Source organism: Malania oleifera, chromosome 1, assembly GCF_029873635.1.
Source record: "Malania oleifera isolate guangnan ecotype guangnan chromosome 1, ASM2987363v1, whole genome shotgun sequence".
Lineage (NCBI taxonomy): Eukaryota > Viridiplantae > Streptophyta > Magnoliopsida > Santalales > Ximeniaceae > Malania > Malania oleifera.
Window position 1 is genome coordinate 35,052,949 of NC_080417.1, and position 7,279 is coordinate 35,060,227.

Consider the following 7,279-nt stretch of genomic DNA (forward strand, 5'->3'; position numbering starts at 1 on the left):
TCATTTCAGGAGTTCCGAGTCTCCATGACTGAGCAGGCATCTTCTTCTCAGGCTAGACTTGACTTCTTTTATAGTGAGTTCACTAATTTATGGTTTGAAGTGTGGGCTAACTTCCACATCCTTGGTGAGCGACTGCGTGAGATGAATGATGAGGATATCGGTGAGGACGACCAGATGGAGTTGAATGGGGATGAGGGAAATGATGATCATGACGATGGAGAGACTTAGGAGTGCTTCATGAGGATATAGTTTGTCATTCTACAACTTCGTATTTTTTCATCTATGTTATTCAGATACATTTCTTTTATTGTGTCTGTACCTATACCTAAAACAGCTTATTTGTCTGTTTCTATTTGACTTTCACTTTCACCACACACACACAGATACTATGATATGGTGACTATGCTATTTGATTATGATATATACATATGCAGTACTTTGGTTTGCATGTGATTGTATTTAAATGATTATTCTGTTAAAATACATAATTAGTATAGAATGCCTCCTGCATGGTAGATGTAGTGGTTGAGAATTGCTTGCTGGTAGACTATAGGTTCTCGCATGCCTTACTCTTGAAATACTGCCTGTTTGAGAACTGCTTTTGTGCAGGTTAATTTTGGGAAATGTCCTGTTTACAGCCAGCATGTTGCCGAATTTTCTGTAGACATTTGCCCCAAAATGGTTGAGATGATGTGCTTTGTTGTGTGCAAATGTGATCTATACTTAAAATCTAAAGTCTTACACTTGTCTCATTTGTGTTAGTTGATTAAACCTCTTGGGGCTGTTGTGCATTTATTTTAAATACTGGCAGATTCTTATGGATTGTTTACATCTTTAGACAAAATGCTGTCAAAATTTTTTTAAACCTTTGCACTTAATTTAATATCATTTTCTTAATGCCAAATTTCTTAAAACTTGAGTGTTTTTCTAAGAAAATTTGTGGTTTTTGCTCAAGTTGATTTATAAAGAAAATACATATTCTTAGGGCGAGTCCTTTATTTCAAAATCATTAGGCTTTGAGAAAATAAATATGTAAATATATATATATATATATATATATCTTGCATTCACCGCTGTATCCTTTGGAAAATAAACTATCAATTGGTATCAATGTGCACAACTTGGTAAATTTATAATTGATATCATGTTCATTTCAAAACTGATAGTATGTCCTTATAACTAGTGGTATTGTTTTAATAATTGGTATCTTCTCTACCACTTAGTTATAATGATTAGTATCAGACTCACACGTAGGGGCATACTTGTTTGTTTTGAAAACAAAAGATGATTATGATAAAATTAACTTCAAAAATATTTTTGAAAGGATGAGTGAAAACCAAATGAAAAATTAATCTTCATCCTTGCATAATCATCCATTGGGGAGAGTATAGAACATTAAGATTGTTGACGTGCTGCATGCTACTTATACTTCCTCGAGGCATAATCTGTTTGGGTTAATTGATTAAAATATGCTATGTACTATTCGTTATAACTCCAAACAGGTCACTTAGGTACAAAATTATGGTTGGGAATGGTCTACTTTCAAACGGCATGCTGCCGAAATTTGTAACCTTCCCAATATACTTTTTGTATCTAATTGATATGCTTTGCCTTCGCACTTTAATGTTTAACCCTTTTTGTTGTTGCCAAAAGGGGGAGAAGAGGCAAAAGTGGGTAATATTGTGCTTAATTATGCTTACATCCATTATTACCTTTTACTTTAATTATCTTTATGCATAGAGTCAGGGGGAGCCTTTCTTGGCTGAACCCACTTTTGCATAAGGTATTTGTCATCATCAAAAAGGGGGAGATTGTTGACCTTATTGGTCACACCCAGTTTTGATTATGACAAATACTCTTGGTACTGATGTTTGAACTGAGAATTGCATGCAGGTTCTCCTTGTGCGCGCTTAGGACTAAAAGTCATATCATGATGGCGTGAGGTGTTCGTGCCGAAGAATGAAGATATATGTATTGTATTTTGTAGTCATTTGATTATTTTTTCATTCTGGATGTAATTTATTATAAACTATGTGTGTGTATGGCTTGTAATAAATTGTATCATGCATGATAGGTAGGTAAGTTCAAAATGACCATAGTTGGACTTTAGGTGCCTACACAGACCCTAGGTCTCTAAACAAATGCACAAAGGTCCCCATTATCATCTTCATATCAGGGGAATTACAACTGGCTAAAACATGGACTTAAATTAAATAGGTTAAGAGGGTTTGGGCTACCAACCTAGGCCGTGTAAAGTGGCTCGGGCGACCGAGCCAAGTCAACATATTGACTTAGCTTTGGGTGACCGAACCTCTTTTGAACATATCTTCCTTGGGCACCCAAATGCCTTTCAGGGCACTTTTCAACTACTCGGGCGACCGTTTGTTTACGTTCAAATAGAGGCTCGGGTGACTGAACTACCTGGTTCGGTTAACCAAACTTTACTTTGGGCACCCGAATCTTGGACATTTGGCTACTGACTTTATTTCAGCCAACCGAACCTTAACTCGAGCACCTGAACCTCTTAAAATTGATTTCTTAACTGTGTCTATTCAGGCACCCGAACCTCAAGCCGGGCTCCCGAACCTCACGGGTTAAAATAATTTTTACTAATTTTTAAATGGGGTAAACTGGGTTAATTTTCTTAACGATCTTTTAAAAAATTCTAATAATACCCATTGTGTCCCCAACAGTCAAAAAATCCTCCTAGCCTATATATACCAGTTCATTTGTCTTAATTAGCTAGGATTAACAAACTTGATTAGGGAACAAATTCTCTTAACTCTCAAAACCCTTAAAACCTTATATTAGCCAAATATTCTTTCAAGCACTCACATATTTCTCATTCGTGATTTCTCTAAGCATTGTGAGTATTTCAAGGCTATTGTGCTTAAATTACTTTACTAGAACGCTCACTTGGATTATTTGCTTGGTTGATTTTCTTTGAGAGTTTAGCATTAAAGTTCTTCCACGGATTTCATTTGATAAATCTTGTGTGGGAAGACTTTGAGGTTTTTGGTTCTTGCATTATTGTTGCAAGTTACCTAAACCCAGTTTTTGTGTGCAAAAATCTTTTATAAAAAGCTAGTCTTTCAAACAACCCCATTGTGCTTTATACATTGAAATATCCTATTGAGTTTGTTTGATTTATCTTGTTAGCATATTTGAAACCCTGATCTGATTTTGTAATATTCAAATAGTGTGTTTCAAATCTTGCTTAGATATACACTCTAGATTTGGACTGAAAATATATATGTGATTGAGTGTTTAGCACACATTAGAGCACTGAGCATATTTACATATCATTCGTGCTTGCATTATTGGCTAAGCTATATTGGCATACACATCTGCTTGTGTTGAAGCGCATTTACGTGTACAAACAATTTATACACATTGGTTGTATTCCAGGCACGGGCCTGAATAGGGAGACTAACCTTGTGGAATAGTCCCAGATTGGCTTAGACCTGGTTAGGAAAGCTAGGTGCGCCATCCTGTTAAGGTGTGTTGGTTGAGGTCAGCCCCTTGAATTAACCTGGTTTGTATAGGTGCCGCTCCATCCATTTAAGTGAGCATTATAGTGGTAATCCTTGTGTTGGTGTGGCCAAGGCGGGGACATAGGCATTGTTGGCCGAACCTTGATAACATATTGTGCATGTTCTTTACATTTCCGCAATTTACATTTACTGCACGTGTATGTGTGTTTGATGATTGCAAAGTCTAACCCTAGGCAAAATTTCATTGTTGTTAAAATCAGTAGACCTAGGCAACAATTTTTAAATACCCAATTCACCCCCGCTCTTGGGGTTGCACCATAACTATCAACAACCACCCGGTTTTGAGAATCATAAATATCCAAATCATGTATACTAGTTATCTAAAGCTTTGTAAGGATTAAAATAAGGTCCTAGAGCTTGGTATGACAAGTTTAGTGGTTTTCTACTAGAAAATGAGTTTAGCCATGGCAAAATTGACACTACACTTTTCATCAAATCCAAAAATGGTGATATTCTTATTGTTCAAATTTATGTTGATGACATCATTTTTGGAGCCACTAATAATGATTTTGCCAAATGGATGCAAAGTGAATTTGAAATGAGCATGATGGGTGAACTTAGTTTCTTTTTAGGGTTGCAAATTAGACTAGCTAAAAATGAAACTTTTGTATGCCAATCTAAATATGTTAGGGACTTGCTAAAGAAGTTTAATATGGAATATTGTAAAATTCTTGGTAGTCCTATGAGTTCTTCCATTAAAATTGATAAAGATGAGTAAGGAATTCCTGTTGATGTGAAATTTTATCATGGCATGATTGAGAGTCTTCTATATTTTATAGCTAGTAGGATTGATATTATGTTTAGTGTGTGCATGTGTGCTAGGTTTCAGGCTGCTCCTAAGGATTCTCATCTATTAGCAATAAAATGAATCCTTAGGTATCTAGTTGGAACCATAAAGTTAGGATTATGGTATCCTAAGCATACAACCTTTGAGATTGTTAGTTATACTAGTGTTGACTTTGCCGGTAGTAAGGTTGATAGGAAGAGTACTGGCGGCACTTGTCACTATTTAGGACAATCTCTGGTTTCTTGGTTTTCCAAGAAAAAGAACTCAGTTACCTTATCCACAGTCGAAGCAGAATATATTGCGGCTAGAAGTTGTGCTCAAAGTCTATATATGAAACAACAACTTGTGGATTTTGGGTTGCACTACGATATAGTACCGATTAAATGTGATAATACTAGTGTGATCAATATTTCAAAGAATCCTATTTCACATTCACGAACTAAACATATTGAGATTAGACATTATTTCCTTCGTGATCATGTGCAGAAAGGGGATGTGACACTTGAGTTTGCGTGCACAAATGAGCAGTGGGTAAATATTTTCACTAAACCAGTTCTAGAAGATAGGTTCATATAGATTAGACGTGAGTTAGGTCTAATGCACAGTAGGGATGCCTCCTAGATATTTGATAGATTGCATGAACTTAGGGGGAGCTTTCTGACAATCTTAAGTCTAACAATTGATATAACAATTGGTATCAGTTTTTAAATCTATCATTGGTTTAGACTTTATGAATTTGGTTGTGTTTTGAAATGCATAATCTTCATATTTATTGCATAATGATGATTGTATTTATGTTTTATGTCTTGATCATACTGGACTGTTTAGGTTAAGTAGTTGTGGATAAACTGTCAATTTTAAAACTCAAAACAAGTCATTTCTATATAGGTAATTTTTGGAAAATGTCCTATTTTCAAACAGCATGTTGCCAAAATTTCTACAAATTTTCCAAATCTATCTTGTATATTAATGCATCATTCCCAATGCCTATGACTATTTGTTTCGTAGCCTTTTTTTCTGTTGCCAAAAGGGGGAGGAGAAGAGAAGAGGCAAAAATTGGGTCGTAATTTCAAAAAAATGTTTGTATTGATAAATCTTTAACATTATGCATATTGTTAGGGTGAGCCTTTCAAGTCTATACCTACTTTTTGCATGGTGTATTTTCCATCATCAAAAAGGAGGAGAATGTTATACTTGATTTTTATAATAACAAATACTCAAGTATTTGATGGCTATCTAGTTTGTGTGCAGGTTTATATTGGCAGATAAATTGATGACACATGAAGTAAAGCCTGAAGATCCTAAAGATTATTTTATGTTGTAATTTATATAATTATTCAATTTGGGTCTGTAATAGTAATTATAGGAAAAGGGTCTGTAATAATCTCTACATATCATGCATATAGGTTTGTTGTAAGCTCATAGACCATAGGTCCCTGCAAAAATGCACAAAATAGTCCCCATAATCACTTACATTATCAGGGAAACAATCGAAATGAATTGGACTAAATAGGCAAAATTGTGAGAGGTCGGGCGATCGAACCCGTTGTGTTCAAAACACCTTGGGCACCCGAATCGTGGACCGGTCAACATATTGACCTGAGTTTGGCAAACCAAACTAAAATACACATATTGTCCATGGTCGACCGAACCGCTGATTTGACCTTTCCCCACCAACTTGGCAGCCTGAACTTCATGGTCAAAATAGCCTTGGGCAACTGAACACATGAGTTCAATTAGCTGAACTCTAGACCAGGCGATTGAAATGCGGACATAATGGAAATCGCCTCGATTCAGCAGGCCAAACCCTTTCTCAGGCGACCAAACTTCAAAAAGTAACCTTTTCATTATCTCTGTTCATTTAGTCACTCTTGAGTTGTTTTATTTTTACCGCGGTTAAGCACGATTAAACGAGGTTATTTTTTCAAAATGGTTTTAAAACAATTCTAATAATACCCTATGAGTCCTTAACAGTTATAATTTGGGCTACTTCTATATATAGGGCCTCATTTGTGAAGATTAGTAGGTGATTAGAGAAATCATTAGTAAGAAATCCTCTCAAACTCAAAAAGCTTATTTTGCCCATTCTACTTCAAATCCTCTCATACACTCATTCCTTTGATCAATCCTAGTATTGTGAGAGTTCTTATTGTGCTATTGCTTTGTTATAGATTGCTTAATACTCTCAATATTTTGATTATTGATTGTTATTGATTTTGGAGAGTTAAGTAAAGAGTTAACCCACAGATTTAAATTTAATAAATCTTTTGTTGGGAAAACTCAATAGCTTGAGGATTTTTGCATTGTTATTGCAAGATTCCTATAGCTATAGTTTTTATATGCAAAGTATTTTATAAGGTATATTTTTCAAAAAACTTTTGTGCTTATTTCATTGAAGAAAATATTTTGAGTTAGTTTGGGGATAAATTTTAAAATACCAATTCACCCCCATATTGCGATTATAGTAAAGCTAACAAATACTTTCGTCACTAAAAATCACTTTTCCCGCTCAAACTATCGCAGGAAACTAATAGTGACGTTTTTTTTTTTGGTTAGTGATGCTTTGCATTCATCACTACTAGTGACATTTTTTAGAACCATCAGTAATAATGCAATGTTGACAGGGGAAAAAGTCAAGAATATTAGTGACGGTTCTCATAAACCGTCACTAATAGTCTTATATTAGTGATGATTTTTAGAACCATCACTAAAAATGCAATGTTGACTGGGGAAAAAGTCAAGAATATTAGTGATGGTTCTCATGAACCGTCATTAATAGTCTATTATTAGTAATAGTTTAGTAAAATCGTCACTAAGAGTCTTTTATTAGTGAAGATTTTTAGAATCGTCACTAATAATGCAACATTGACTAGGGAAAAAGTCAAAAATATTAGTGACACTTCTCATAAACCATCACTAATAGTCTATTATTAGTGAT